The sequence below is a fragment of the Otolemur garnettii genome, unplaced genomic scaffold, assembly GCF_000181295.1.
Source record: "Otolemur garnettii isolate 467f Iridium unplaced genomic scaffold, OtoGar3 scaffold00014, whole genome shotgun sequence".
In the NCBI taxonomy this organism is placed as follows: Eukaryota; Metazoa; Chordata; class Mammalia; order Primates; family Galagidae; genus Otolemur; species Otolemur garnettii.
This window is the reverse complement of record NW_003852409.1, coordinates 11,308,359-11,323,955: the sequence shown is the minus strand read 5'-3', so window position 1 is coordinate 11,323,955 and position 15,597 is coordinate 11,308,359.

The following is a 15,597-nucleotide window of genomic DNA, read 5'->3' as shown; positions in this document are numbered from 1 at the left end:
CAAGGAAAATAAATCTATTTTTGTCTTCCGATCTACATTTATGACCTAAGTCAGGTAAATACACCTGGTTTACTTTAATGTTTTTATGCAGACAGTCTGTTATGCACTGTGGTTTCAGATGTGCAATAATTTGTACAATGGTTTTATTCCCAAGTATGCCTTAAGCAGAACAAATGTTTTTTTCTATATAGTTCCTTGCCTTAATAAATATGTAATATAAATTTAAGCAAACTTCTATTTTGTATATTTGTAAACTACAAAGTAAAATGAACATTTTGTGGAGTTTGTATTTTGCATACTCAAGGTGAGAATTAAGTTTTAAATAAACCTATAATATTTTATCTGAGTAAGGTTTCATTGTTTTGTTTTTCGCCTCGAAAAGTATGAACAAATTTGAGTTAAAAAAAAAACCCTGAGGTTTGTAAGGTGTGAGAAGCACACCAAAAAGTCAACTTTATCGAAACAGATAAAGAAACAGTTAAAAGAACTTTTTTTAAAAAGCTGCTTAGTTTTACAATAAATACTTATCAGTGTTGGACGGAGAACTCTTGAGTATTAGAAATTTTAAAATTATAAAATTAAACACCTGGTTCAGGCTTGCTCTTTCCAAATGTTTATAAAACTACATCTACAAAAGCAGTTCTCTTACCTCAGTGATTTTCCAGGTAGAAACAGCTTGATCATTGTTCAAATTGTTCAGTTTAATGTGAAAATACTCATAAAATAAAGACATACACATTTTTGTTTCACATTTTAGAAATATCTTTACGGTTTGTTTTTAAGTGAAGGCCTGGCCTTGCACTCTTCATGATTTGAGTAACAAAGAACCTCCCCACAGTAGACAGCCCTAAGATAGTAGTTCCACAGTGCCCTCCTGAGGATTAAAGGATTCATGTATGCTCAGTCTGTGTTAACAGTATATACCTTCTACTAGTTACAGCCCTGGAGAGGTCACAAGCAAAGTTTCTAGCAGACTGTTTTAAAACTTCATCAGTTGCCCTGTTTGAAGATATACAAACGGATGGAAACAAGATAATTTAAATTTAAAATTATTCACGTTCGCAAAACCAAGTGTAAAAAGGGTCCTTTTTGTACGTTTGTAGCCTTTGCACAAACTCTGAAGTTGGTAAGCTTAAAATTGCACCATAATAATCTCAAGCATCTCAAGGTGGGTGCCTAAGAGATTGAAGTTCATTTGTGGCTGTCACAAAATGGAAAAAATTTATGACACTTGTTGACACTGTATGTTTGTAATGGTGAAGTGGGTGACTAATATTTAACATCAAAGGGAAAGAGAGCTTATTAACTGCATTTTATTTAATGTCCAGAGAGGTGTGTTTGCACCGTGGATGCATTTTATAAATGAAATAAAAAAATGGAAACTTAAAAGAGGCTTATAGTGGATCAACACAAGGTATTTTCTTGGGCTTTTTAGAATCCAGTAAGACTGGGAAACGTGGCATGCGTCTTTGCTTAAAAGAAAACAGGTGCTTCAATAGGATGGAATTTTATGTAGCCAAGAACATATTCAAAGCATATTTAATACATGGAAAAAGGCACATGGTATGTTAAGTGGAAAAAATAGGATATAAGACTATAAACAATATGATTTCAATTGTGTACATTTCAGTGTGTGTGTGTGTGTGTGTGTGTGTGTGTGTGTGGAGAGGAACAGTAGGAAATGAAGAGAAAAAACTGGAAGGAACCATCAAAATGTTAATACTGGTTTTCTCAGTTTGAGTTTTATAGTTTCCAAATATTCTAAAACAAGTTAAACATGGTGAAATTCCTTTTCTAAGAATAAAGGTGAATCTAAAAAGGTTTAGATTTTATTTTTAAAAGAGCAATTTTAAGGTTATTTGAACAAAAAGCCTACACTCTAACACATTTTCCTGCAAATTGTGTTGAAATTTCTGTAAGTTTTCCTTACTTTGTGCCCAGTTTTTCTTGTAATCCACATCCCCTATTCAGAATCTTCTGGCACATCGTTGGTGTATGAAAATCGATTTTTTGGCATGATGGTTGCTGTCTTCATTTTGCTAAGTGCCCATTATCTCAAATAAAAGAAATGCATGTGTATAAAAACTATCAAGGCATTTTCAAGATTTTCTGATGTCATAGGTTAACATCACTTTTTTTCTAATCTGAAAAAGAAAGTTTCAATGTTTAAAATGAATAAGGAAGACTTCCCAGAAATGTAACAGGACAAAACACTATTCAACATACGCAAATAGTTAAACTATTTACTCTGGTACCTATCAGTTCTGGGCTCCTAGGAGTACTGTCATTACAGAGCCATTTATGCTTTATAATAAAGAGTACCTAATAATTCAGCTGCCTGCTTATTATATTTTCCTTATGACTCTTAATTTTATATGTCCCAGATTTTAACTTATAAGCCTACATGCCCAAAGGATTAACACTAGAATTTCCTACACATCAACAGACCTTGAGTCTACCTCTTTTCCAGCAAGTGGTTTTTTCTAGCAAACTACTCTTTCTACCTGGAAATGTGTTTGACTCTGGCCATCCTGTTTTGGTTTGTAAAAACAAAACAGGTGCCTTCAGTACCTGAATAAAGGTGGTCAAGGTGAATAATTCTTTTCCTTTAAAAAAAATTCTTCCAATTGGTAGAAACATAAGTATATTGTATCATACTTTGAGATGAATAATTTTTACATGTAAGGAAACCCAGAAGCAGTCGTTATGCTACAGAAACAAGTCTGTGGGGAAAATATTAAGACAAGCAGTGGTGGTTCAGGTTATACTTCAATACATGGGAGTACCTAATTTTAGCAGCCTGTGTCAGCCACCTGTTCTATTATATGTTCTGGCTTCTGAAGCTCCATTCAGCACAACATACGTGCATAGATGGATTTGTATCCCAGATGCGCTCCCACACCCTTAACCCTCTCCCTGTAGTCATGCAGACATAGACGCCACCCAGGTCTACACAAACCCTTTTATTTTGTGTATTATTTTTGTCATTTTATTTATTATTTTATGATGCGTTACATTTTGTGTATTTGTTTTAGTTCTTTGTATTTTCTTAGCACCTTCCACGAGCTATTGTATAATGACCTGTTTTTATAGTGCTAAACTGAAGCCACGTCTGCCTCCTAAAGGTTGTTTATGAAACTATCATTCATTGTTCGCCTGCAGAGTCATTCAATAATATTTCCTATAAAACCACCCAGACCTACGTAATGAATGCTGTGGAATATCACAGAATGTTCTACCTGTGGGAAAAAAAAAAAAAAAAAACTATTGTTACAATCAGAATGCCTCCTGGAAATAAAGATTTCTTTTTGGATGTTAAGTGAGACTGAAATGGAAGTTAGAAATGCACACCCTTTGGAAGGCTTTACCTAAAACAAAAATAAGTGAATCTTGAGTAAATTTCTCACCATCGCCTAAAAAACTAATAAATTCTTAAAGCCCTTTGACGTACTGGTGCTTTAATGCACTGGTGGTAGTCAAAACAGAAGGAAATCAACAGCTAATATGTTAGCATAAACACAGAAAATCTTTCAGGCTGGTATCAAGGCTACTACAGCGAGTTAACTTTGCTGGGGAGGGAGGCGCCCGTGGCACAGCAACGTCGGTCAAATTGCGTCTCTGAAATCATGTACATCTGGAGTCCATCTTTTTAATTGTTTTCCACGATGCCCTTGATATAATATCACTTTTTCAAATTGCTTTGGTCTTCTCAACACCCAAGATGAGTCAGCATGTTGCAACTGTTCCGCCCAAATATCCTTCTCCACTTGTTCTTAAAGGAAAAGGAGGAAATAAATAGAAGCTTAATTTAATAACAGCAACAAGTAAATTCACACTTAACAAATCTTTTTGACATCTCCTCTGAGCATACCTAACAGAATGTTTTTCTCTGATGCAGTGTAATAACTGATGATCCAGAATGCTAGGACCACCAGAGGATAGTTCTGCTTTTGTTTCTTTTCAGGTCTGGGTTACATGTTACCATCCAAACAGAGCAGGAAACAAGAGAGGTAGCTTTTTAGGGTAAAATAGGTAGACAGTAAAAAGATGATTGATAGATAGATAAATAGATAGACAGAAAGAATGTGGCCCCTGGTGGAGGTTTGACAATTGTCTAAATCAATGAGGGCAGTCAAATCTCTCCGGTCTACTATAGCTGAGACCAGGAGTTCAAGTGCTGCTATAATTCCTGTCTCATCTATAATACATGAATCTGTACAAACTGGCAGTGGATCAACCTATTACTAAATAGCGGCCAGGCTCAGCAGAGTGGCTTACAACTATAACGCTAGAATTTGGGGAGGGTTCAGTGGGAGGATGGCTTGAGGCCAAGAGTTAGAGACCAGCCTAAGCTAGAGTGAGACCCTGTCTCTACAAAAAGTAATAATAAGAAGAAGAAAAATTAGCTGGGCATGATGTTGCATGGTTGCAGTGCTAACTACATGGAGGCTGAGGCATGAGGCAGGAAAATTGCTCAAGCCCAGCAAAAATAAAATAAAAAATAAAACCAGGGCGGTGCCTGTGGCTCAAAGGAGTAGAGGGCTGGCCCCATATGCCCGAGGTGGTGGGTTCAAACCCAGCCCCAGCCAAAAAAAAAATCTCATATGGTGGGTCAGTGCCCATAGCTCAGCAGGTAGGGCATCGGCCACATACACCAAGGCTGGGGGGTTCAAACCTGGCTCAGGCCAGCTAAACAGCAATGACAACTGCAATACAAAAGATAGCCGGGCATTATGTTGGGCACTTGTAGTCCCAGCTACTTGGGAGGCAGAGGCAAGAGAATCGCTTAAGCCCAAGAGTTGGAAGTTACTGTGAGCTGTAACACCACAGTACTCTACTGAGGGTGACATAGTGAGACTCTGTCTCAGAGCAAAAAAAGAGCCCATATGGGGAAATAACTTTACAGAGAAATTGAAGAGACCCTGGATACAGGTATGAAAGTCCAGGAGACAGAATTTCTCCCCCCGCCCCGCTTTTTTTTTTTTGGAGAGTCTCACTTTGTTGTCCTCAGTAGAGCGTTGTGGCATCACAGCTCACAGCAACCTCAAACTCCTGGGCTTAAGTGATTCTCTTGCCTCAGTCTCCCAAGTAGCTGGGACTATAGGAGCCCTCCACAACACCCGGCTATTTTTTTTGTTGCAGTTTGGCCGGGGTTGGGTTCACCACTACCCTTGGTATATGGGCCCAGCACCCTACTCACCCAGCCACAGGCACCACCCATGCCCAGCTGTTTTTAGAGACAGAGTCTCCCTCTTCCTCAGGCTGGGCTCAAACCTATGAGCTCAGGCAATCCACCACCTTGGCCTCCTAGAGCGCTAATATTTACAGGCGTGAGCCACCATGCCAGGTCATCAGGCTAAATATTTTTAATTTTATTTTTTTGTAGGAATGAGGGCCTTGCCATGTTACCCTGATTAAAATCAGAGTTTCTTTTTTCTTTACTTTTTTTTTTTGTGTGTGTGTGTGTGACAGAGTCTTCTTCATCATAGCCCACGACAACCTCAAACTCTTGGGCTCAAGCCATCCTATTTCCTCAGCCTCCTAAGTAGCTGGGACTACAGGTACCCACCACCACTCCCAGTAAGTTTTTCTAATTTTCAGTGGACCAGCCACCACTCTGGCTCAGGTTGGTCTCAAACTCCTGAGCTCAAGCAATCCACTGGCCTCAGCCTCCCAGAGTGCTAGGACTACAGGCATGAGCCACTGTACTGGCCTTAAATCAGGGTTTCTTCAAAAAAAAGAAACTTTCTCAGTAGAGACAAGCATGCCTCTTACCTGATTCAGGTCACTTTTTGCTAGTGTACAATAATTATTTACGCACAGCTCTATGAGGTTTGCGATCCTCATTCAGCTAATTCTTACTTCCAACCAGAGGTGGGGGTGTAATTTCCCTCTCCAGTCCCCAGTACACAGACAAGCAACCACGGATCTCTATATAGGTTAGCATCTTGTTTTCCTTTCTCATTCTTGCTGACATACTCAAAGCACTTCTCATACTTTTGTCTTCAGTCTCCTAGGCAGGTAGGGCTGCAGGCATAATGGATACGCCCAATTCAGAAAGATTTACTAACATCCAGGTCCTTCCAGTAAACCTGTTGAGAAGTCAAAAGCCCCAGACTTTCTGTCTCCCAATCAGTGTGCCATTTCCTTTGTCACGGGAGACAGATGGGGAAGCATGAATTTCCTGCACATGTTTCTGAGCTGGTCACTGTGCCATGAACACAGTCCATACCTTTAGCTCTGAGGTGGAAGAAACACTCTTGTTTCTGGCTTCACCTCTGGCCCAGCACATGGATCGCCTGGTCAGACAGACCCAGTCAAGCCCCTCCTCTGTGCATTTATTCTCCTGGTCCCCAGTGCCTACTGGATACAGATTTAATGAAGACAATCCCCAACTATGGCCCACAGCCACTTGTCTGGTATTCTGTCCACTCACTCCATGGGTAAAACCAGCCATGCTAACTGGCTCTCAGCCTCCAATGCAAAATACCCATGCCAGACTTAGAGCCCCTGCCTGCAAATGCTGGTTTCTGCTGCTTCTGGAAAGACCTATATTTCCCTAACAAAAGCCTAACTCTTAAGAAGACTCCTCCATGATGTTTGAAGCTGATTGAGTTTTTTAAAAAAACAAAGAAAAAAGAAGAGCCCTGTCTCCTACTTTCTCTCCATCCTTTCCTAAACACTTATCATTACACATTGCAAGGCTTTATGGGTCTGGCTCCCCCACACTCATGAATTTCTGGAGGGCACTAGGAGCTTTCTCTGTTTGCCTATAAATACCCATAGTTACTGAATTTAATGGAATAAAATTAATCATTTATTGACTATTAGCCAAACACCTGGCATCTGTTTTTAGAGGACTCTTCCCTGCCAGGTGATTCTCCACCTTGATTCTGGAAAGAGTCTCACTGGAGGAGGCAGATGGGTGTCAGGTCACCTATAGGAGGCAATTAGAAAACCACTGGGTATGGCCTACAGGAAGCCAAAGTTTAGGGAAAGGGGATATTTTATCCTTCTCTTTGGATGACCCATTGTATCTTCTTTCAAGGGAAAAGGTATGTGTACTATGGACATAAGACAAATGATCAAGTCTAAAAATGAAATGTCACACTTTAGAAGCTTAAAGTTGGCATTTTCCATTCTAGGCTACTGAGCAGACCAGTCCTTCGAAACCGGAGATTCAGCATCAGTGGTCGTGAAACCCACCCACTTGGTTTGCTGTTCTCCCAGCTTGCGACCCTCCTCATTTGCTTGAATGATGGTTTCTGACTTCTGACTATGTCTAACTAAACTGATTCTAGAAAACAGACTATGACTCTAGAAAACTGGCAAATGTCCTTACCTTTGAGGCACTGTTACTGCCTCCCTGAGTAGTGGGTAACATATTGCAAGGAGTAAAGCCACAAAATTACATAGGATATTGGAGCAGGAAGGCATCCTTAAGACCACTTAACTCAAGGGGAAAATTGAGACCCAGATATAGGACAGGACCTGACCAAGGCACAGGAAATCAGGATCTGAGCACCAACCAGTGCCAGGATTTGACTTAGGCCAACAGCAGATGGCTCCATCCTGACAACCCAAGGGAAACTCAGAGGGGAATACATATTATTAAAAACACCATGAAATATGAGGTGGTGCCTGGGGCTCAAGGGAGTAAGGTGCCGACCCACATGCCGGAGGTGGCAGGTTCAAACCCAGTCCCGGCCCAAAACTGCAAAACAAACAAACCATGAAATAAAGACCATTTTTAAAGGATCATTTTTTTTTTTTTTTTGAGACAGAGCCTCAAGCATCCCCCCTGGGTAGAGTGCTGTTGCATCACAGCTCACAGCAACCTCCAACTCCTGGGATCAAGCGAGTCTCCTGCCTCCACCTCCCAAGTAGCTGGGACCACAGGCGCCCGCCACAATGCCCAGCTATTTTTTGGTTGCAGCCGTCATTGTTGTTTGGCAGGCCAGGCTGGATTCGAACCCACCACCTTGGGTGTATGTGGCTGGCGCCTTAACCGCTTGAGCCACAGGTGCTGAGCCAAAGGAACATTTTAAACTCAATGCAGTGTTGTGCTATGATGTCCAAATATTTCAAAGTGATCTATAGCCCTATAGTACTCTGTTACCATCCAGCTATAAGACAGTTACCAATCTGTTTTCTTTTCTTTTTATTCTTTTTGAGATAGAGTCTTACTTTGTCACCCTTGTTAGAATGCCCTGGTGTCAGAGCTCACAGCAACCTCAGTCTTGGGTCCAAATGATCCTCTCATTTCAGCCTCCCAAGTAGCTAGGACTACAGGCTTCTAGCCCAATGCCTGGCTATTTTTTAGAGATGGGGTCTGGCTTTTGTTCATGCTGGTCTTGAACTCCTGAACTCAAGAGATCCACCTGCCTTGTCTTGTCAGAGTACTAGGATTATAGGGGTAAGCCACTGCACCCAGCCCTACAATTTCTTTTCTTTTTTTCCTTTTTTTTGAGACAGAGTCTAAAGCTGTTGCCTTGGGTCGAGTGTTGTGGTGTCACAGCTCACAGCAACCTCTGACTCTTAGGCTTAAGCAGTTCTCTTGTTTCGGCCTCCCAAGTAGCTGGGACTTACAGGTGCCCGCCACAACCCCTGGCTATTTTTTTGTTGCAGTTGTCATTGTTTCTTTAGCTGTCCTGGGCTGTGTTCTATCCTGTCAGCCTCGGTGTATGTGGCCGGCACCCTACCCACTGAGTTATGGGTGCCGCCTCTACAATTTCTTGATTGCTTACAATCTTACTATCTTTAGATATATCCAGTCGGTTTATCAGGTGCATGTTAATCATGAAAATGTAGCTAAATCAAGTAAAGAAGTTCATGAAGTTAAGCTGAGACTGTTATGCTTTCACAAAATCATTTCTTTTGATAAGATAATCTGAGAACACTAATAATATGTGAGTAAAGCATGAAACCTGTAATATAATCATAAAGTAATCCTTAATTTCTAGAATCTAAGTTCAATAGGTCATTCACTTATAGTTTAAAATAAAAAACTATTTATTTTAGGGCACTGGCCTAAGAGCCTATGGCTCAAGGAGAAGACACTGGCTGCATGTACCAGAGGTGGAGGGTTCAAATCCAGCCCTGGCCAAAAACTGCAAGAACTCCCTTCCAAAAAAAACTATTAAATATTAAATATTTCTTTAAATTAAATATTTCTTTCATTTAATAAATAAGTTACTGCAATAAAAATATAATATCAAATCAAAACTTAACACATCAGCAGTGAGATGAATATTTAAAAGGTGTTATTTATGGAGGGCACCAGTTGCTCAGTGGTTAGGGCACTGGCCACATGCTCCAGGGCTGGTGGGTTTGAATCAGGTCCTGGCCTGCTAAAACAAACAAACAAAAAAAACTAGTCAGGTATTGTGGCAGGCGCCTGTAGTCCCAGCTACTAGGGAGGCTGAGGGAAGAAAATCACTTGAGCCCAAGCATTTGAGATTGCTATGAGCTATGACACCACAGCACTCTACTTAGGGTGGCAAAATGAGACTCTGTCTCAAAAAAAAAAGGAAAAAAAGAAAAATAAATAAATAAATAAATGAAAGGTGCTATTTAGGTTCAGCATGAAGGTTTTGGCCTTATTCAATAAAAACATTGGGTAATTTTGTTGGAATTAATGATTGGGTCAGAATGGAGCGTAGTCTTCAAACCAAAACACCTTGAGTTTCTGACTTTCCCGGTGCCAAAGCCTGCAGAGACAGAGGAGACTTCGCCTAGGGGATTCCTTGCATTAAAGACTTCCTTAGACAAAACCACTCTGGCAGGGAGTTGGATTTGTAATTGGTGCCTTTGTGAAAGGATTAGACAATCTCTATTCTTTAACGTTTGATCTCAATTTACATTTGGAAAGGCATGACCCCCTGGGAGGTTTACTACTCCTTTTATTTTCATTTTCTTATCCTGATACACGATTGATACGGCACGGTAAAAAAATTGATAACGCTGCTTGGCTGAATGTTTGTACTGATTAAAGAAGGGTGATAGGCTGGTTTTCTCTGTGAGTGGTGAGGTCCACTTGGGCCCCAGCAATACTGAGGTAGTAATTTATCTGCCAATTGACAAATAACTTATAGGTAGAGGCCTGCCCTTTCCATCGATTCCCTTAATTAAAACGCCTGGCACTTTGTTAATGAGAGAAAGCACTGCAGAGATAAGGTTAGACTGTGGAGCTGCAGGAAAAAAGGCTCTGCCTGCCTCCAACGTATTTGGACACTCCTGTTCAATGGCTTTCTTTACAAATAGAAATTTGAGAAAAATTATTTTTCGGCTCAGGATAACAATACTCTCAGCTGTACATGCGGTTTAACTACCTGTCCTTTGGTAAATAATTTTTAACTAACATTTGCTTTGATAACGTTCCCAGATTGACAACATGCAACCTGGAATAGAAACTTCGTGAGGACGGACAATTTGTGAGACTGTGAGTTTAGGCTGGGTGGTTTATTTGTTTGTTTGCTTTCTTTATAATGTTTCAAGTTTCTTTATCTTTGTCATTGACCACAGGAAAACATTTCTCACCTATCAGGATGAATGTACTGAGGAACCAGGATTTGGAGTTAATGGCTGAATGAGCTGGGGGGTAGAAGGAGGGAAAAGGGAATTCACATTCACTGAACACTGAGCACCTTTGGTATGCTAAGAACTTTGCCAGAAGCTTAGGAATTTGTCGTTGTTGCGCCCATTTTGTGGAGGAGAAGACTGAGGCCCTGAGCAGTCAAGTGACTTGCCCCAGGTCTTAGAGTTGTGATTGGAACCCAGGTCTGCCTGGCTTTTCCCAGTAAAAGCTGCGGCTCCTACAGCCATATCACACCTGTTTCTCAAATAAAGGAAAGCTAATTTCATTTGGGGGTTTATCACCTTAAAATGTGTTTGTTTTTTCATTAAACAGGAGTTGTGTTTGGTGCACATGAAGCCATATGGGACAAGATTGACCTAACCCACCCCCTCTTCTAATAGAGACGAGTAATCTTATCTGTCATTCTATTAAAAATACACCACATTCCTCTAGGCTCCAGTTTGGATAATGACTCAAGAAAAGACAATCCTTTCCAGTATCATAGCACAGCCCCCCGCCCCCGCCATGGCCTCTAAAAAATCACCAGGCGTAAAGAAGCCATGACCTTTCCTCCAGGTTATTTCATTAATGGATTTCTTTTTACACATGTATTCAATGTACGAGAACAAGGACTAGCAGCCCTTTTACAGTTGGGCCACCTGGAGGGAAGCCTAAGAAGTATGTTTTGCTGAGGATCACATCCTCTGAGGTCCCCTTCAGTGGAGAAGGCAGGAGAGGAGGTTCATCACCAGAGCGGCACGTTTGAGAGCCCACACATTCTCAGCCGTGGCCCATGGGAAATGCTCCCTCTCTCTGCCCATCTTCCAAAGCGCTTTGCCAACATTCTCCTAATGCTCCCAATAGCTAAAGATAATCCTCTTTCCCCTAAACAGGATCTCAGCCTAAAATAGATCTGAGTCTGTGCCACTGGGCATGAACAAATGACTCAGAGAACCGTTTAAGATCTCAGAAGTAGGGAAGGTCCTGTGAAGAACGAGGGCAGAGTCTGGGAACAAATGAGCCAGCGGTAGGGCTGAAAGGTGTTCACAAGAGAACATTTCACCACAATCCTGCTTTGCACAAATGAGGAAGCTGAGGTCTCACGGCACCCACAATGAAGCCAGAGCAGAGCCTCAGTGAGGCTTAAGATTCCTGGCACCTCACCCCCACCCTGCACTTGATGTCATAAAGTAACAAGACACAGGTAGTAGGTAAGCAGACAGGTGTTCGTGAGTAGGTGTGTTCACCTCCTGGGTAGCAGGAGGAAAATGAGTTGCTCCTACAAAGTTGCATTAAGTTGGGATATTTTCTACATGTTAGATTTTGTTTTGTTTTGTTATTTAGCTCACTCACATCACCTGCTAGGTTTATATCTAATTCTTTGTGTCCATCAGGAGGGCAATTGGTTATGTAAGTCTTGGTCCATCCTTAGAATGTCCTTCTATTCTCTAGTAAGCAATAACAAATATAGGTTAATATTTATAGGTTTACTCCAGGCTGTCCCTATACACAGCATTTTAGATGCATTCTTCCCATTCAGTACTCACAATAGCCCTATAAGGAAGGCATTACTATTCTCCTCATTTTATGAGTGAAGATCTGAGGCAAAGAGAGCTCAGGTAACCTGCCTTGAATCACACCGTGTCATTTAAACTTGATTCTATCCAGACCCATGCTCCTGAGCCATTCCCTCTTTAAATGCAGAAGAATGTTCAGAAGTTAGCTGGGGGCATTGGTGGGGGAAGCTGAGATAGATAGTATAGTCCTGCTTGGTAAAAGCAAGGTATGCTTGCTTGGTATGTTGTTACGTTTGGGGGTATATCTGCACTGAGAAAATTCTGAAAGGACCATTCCAATGTCAATTACTAGGAGCAGCAGTTTCTGATCATACTGAAAGAGCTCTCTGTTTCCTTTTATTATCTCTTTAATTGGTTTGACTTTTTTCATCATGACACTTACTGAAATGTTACATATATTGGATCTATGTAGTGTCTAGTTCCTCTACAGAATGAGAGGGAGGACAACACCTAAAAAAACTGTCTGGCACATAGTAGTAGCTCCATAAATATTTGTTGACTTGAAAGAATGAAACAATGTGCCAGACCCTTAGCATTGGTTACTATAGTTGCATCTGTCTCTCTCTCTCCCCTCCCCCCAGTTCCTATGTGTATCTCTGTCAAAAAGAAACGATTCAGATTCTTGAGACTTAAATGGGTTGAATTTATTTTTCATGTTTCATCTAAAATGCTCCAAGTAGAAAAAAAAACCTATTGTACTTAAGGGCCAAGAACCTACAATGGTTCACTTTAAAATGCAAAAAGGTGATTTTTCCCTCCCTGGACATATACCTTATCTACAGCAGAAAGTTCTTTCTTTTGCAGAAGGAAGACCATTGGAAATCTGCTTAGACCAACTTGCTTTGAGTCAAAAGTTAATCATTAATGTTTCAACTGCTAAGCCATTTAGTGCTCTATTCACCCAGGCGGCTTTTCTGAGCACCTACCTGATGGTTTTAAAAAGATAAACTTTCCAGTAACCAGGCTGAGTTGAGCAACTGTGAAAGACAATTGACTGTAGGTGAAGGGACTGAAATTTTTGAGAGGAATGAATGACCGCCTATCAGGCTAATGCGAAAATGAATGCAACGTTTGAAATGAACTGATAAGAGTTGTTTGGGTTTTATCCCTATTCTAAAATCTCTCTTTTCTCCCTCCAAAAAGGATTAGGAGGAGGAATGAATAGGAGTCACCACAGACTCATCTAAGTCATCAAGCCACTTGGCCTTGAACTTCCTTTGCGCTGTTCTAGTCCTTTTAAACCCTGGGGGGCCATTGTTTGAGCCGTTTCACCTTCTCAGTCCTGTCTTTCTGAAGGGTGAGTTTTGCCCCATTAGTAGCCGTAAGCCTTTCAAAAGTCAGGAGCGAGAATCCCTGCATTCCCCAAAGCCAACGGGCTCTTCTGGCAGGCTTCCGTCCTCCTTCCCCAAACAGAACCAAGCTCCTATACAAAATTCATAAATTCTTGGCAGGAAAGAAATCCTCCCATTGGAAGGAACAGATGTTCTACTAGTAACTTTTGCCGTTATACTCTGTTCCTAATATCACAGTTTTAATGTGTGTGGGGGGGAGGGGGATCTTAACTTTTTTATAAATGTCAACATGTTCTGGGCAGTTTTTCCATCTCCATCTGTGGCACACACATCACCAACGTTCCTGCCGCCCCCTTTTAAATTTCCAGAGAGTAGTTGGGAAATGGAAAGATATTAAAAAGTGAAAGCGGAAAATTCAATTCCACCAATACGTGTATGCTAAAGTACAATAACCTAAAGTCGAACTTGGCATCCCTACAGACTTCTAACAAGGTAATTACGGCCAATTAACAACCAGGGGTCGGTACTGTTAACAGAATTCCGAGACAGTAATCTATTCATAAACTCCTCCTTCTAAAGCAAACCCCAATCGGGTTTCACAGGCAAGGGGCTACTAGGCCATTTGCACTTCGTTTACACCTCATCAAACTGCCCACCTTACATGCCTGGATCCGGGTGAGTGCGGAGGATCAAGGTCAGAGGATGGCGCTCTCCTAGCCTAAGAGTAACTTTTTAGAAAAGTGAGATGACCTCTAGTCCGCGGTGCCAGCGATGCCCGCATGGGGCGGCTTTCACGCGGGCTAGAGGGCCTGCTGGCTGCGGCCCAGCCCAAACACTTTGGGGTTCAAAGTCAGGATCGCGTGAGCACGCTGGGCTGGATGGGGCGGGGTGTGGAATCTGCAGCGCAGAAGCAGAGAAAAGCGTGGGAGGGGTGGGGAAGCAGCCGATCAAGATTCAAATGCGCCCGGGGATCGCTCCGCAGTCCCGGCTCTCGGGCTGTCTTTTCCTCCTCTGGTCTGGTCGGAGGCGAACCAGCCCGCACACGCCGGGTGGGGCCGGGTGCCAGGACCCCACCCCCGGAAGAGCGGGTCCCTGAAGCCCTCTCCCTGTTCAAGCGGAGGTGTTAAGTGGGGGCGCGCGCACGCGCAGGGCGGGCCCACAGCAACCCGGCGGCTGTCCCTGCGGGCCTGGGTCCTGCGCGGTCGACTTGGTGCCGGTGAGGCTGGTTCGCCCCGCGCGGTCTGCAGCGCCCCCCGCCGGACGGCCGCGCTCAGGACGGCACAGCCCGCCGGTCTCCTCCTCTTCCTCTCTGCAGAGGCTAACCGAGTCGGGGTGGATACTCACCCTGGCTCTGTCACTGACTGGCTTCTGGCTTCGGGAACTCTGGTCTTCTAGGCCTTTCTTTAGCTTGTGTGGGTAATACTCCAGGCAAATTATGTAATAGTGACGCGGGAACGTCCAGTAAAGTGTCTGCTATATAGTAAATACTCACTAACAGGGATTTTTTTTTTTTTTGAGACAGGCCTCAAGCTGTCCCCCTGGGTAGAGTGCCGTGGCATCTCAGCTCACAGCAACCTCCAACTCCTGGGCTCAAGCGAGTCTCCTGCCTCAGCCTCCCAAGTAGCTGGGACCACAGGCGCCCGCCACAACGCCTGGCCATTTTTTGGTTGCAGCCATCATTGTTGCTTGGCGGGCCCGGGCTGGGGATTCGAACCCGCCACCTTAGGTGTATGTGGCTGGCGCCTTAGCCGCTTGAGCCACAGGCGCCGAGCCAACAGGGATTATTATTATTATAAGTAGTAGCTGGTTTGGGATGGGGGATTTCTCCAAAGTCCCTGCACCTGTGTGGCAGGGTAGTGGTGGGTTTCAGGAGAGGAAGACAGGAAGGGATGGTTATTGCCTTTTCTTTGAGGTGGTGGAGGAAGCTAAACACCCAGCTGGAATCCAACCTGGCTCTGCCACTATAACTTCACCTAGGACTGTGGACTCAACTGGCCCCTCTTACACCTAAAACAAATAGGTTTGAAACAGGCATAATCGCACCCTATTCACAGCGTGGCTACAAGATAAGATATGCAGAGCTCCTGGCAGGTCCCAGATCACATTTACCTGTAGCACATAGTAGGTATCGGGCAAGACCCCTGCTCCTACA